Below are 402 nucleotides of genomic sequence, written 5' to 3'. Positions count from 1 at the left end.
GGAAAGAGAAGAATCAAGGATAACACTAAAGTTTTTGGCCTGAGAAAATAGAAGGATGGAGTTTTCCCCAGATGAGGTGGAGAAGGCTGCAGCTGGAACAGGTTTTGGGAGCTCAGGAGCTCAGTTTTGGATATGTTAAATTTGAGAGGTTAGGCATCCTACTGAAGATATGAAGGAAGCAGTTGGCTATACGAGTCTAGAATTCGGGAGAGAGGTCCAAAGTGAAGATCAGCATTTGGAAGTCATCAGCATATAAATAATGAGGAAGTCAGGGGACCTGATGAGATCGCTAAGGGAGTGAGGGTAGATGGAGAAGAGAAGAGGCCGAGGACCGAGCTTGGGGCTCTCCGACACTAATCTTCAGGGAGAATTAGAAGAACCAATTCAGGAGACAGGGAAAGA

Source organism: Lipotes vexillifer, unplaced genomic scaffold (genome assembly GCF_000442215.2).
Source record: "Lipotes vexillifer unplaced genomic scaffold, Lipotes_vexillifer_v1.1 scaffold463, whole genome shotgun sequence".
Lineage (NCBI taxonomy): Eukaryota > Metazoa > Chordata > Mammalia > Artiodactyla > Lipotidae > Lipotes > Lipotes vexillifer.
The sequence above is the reverse complement of the archived record's forward strand: the minus strand, read 5'-3'. Positions refer to the sequence as shown.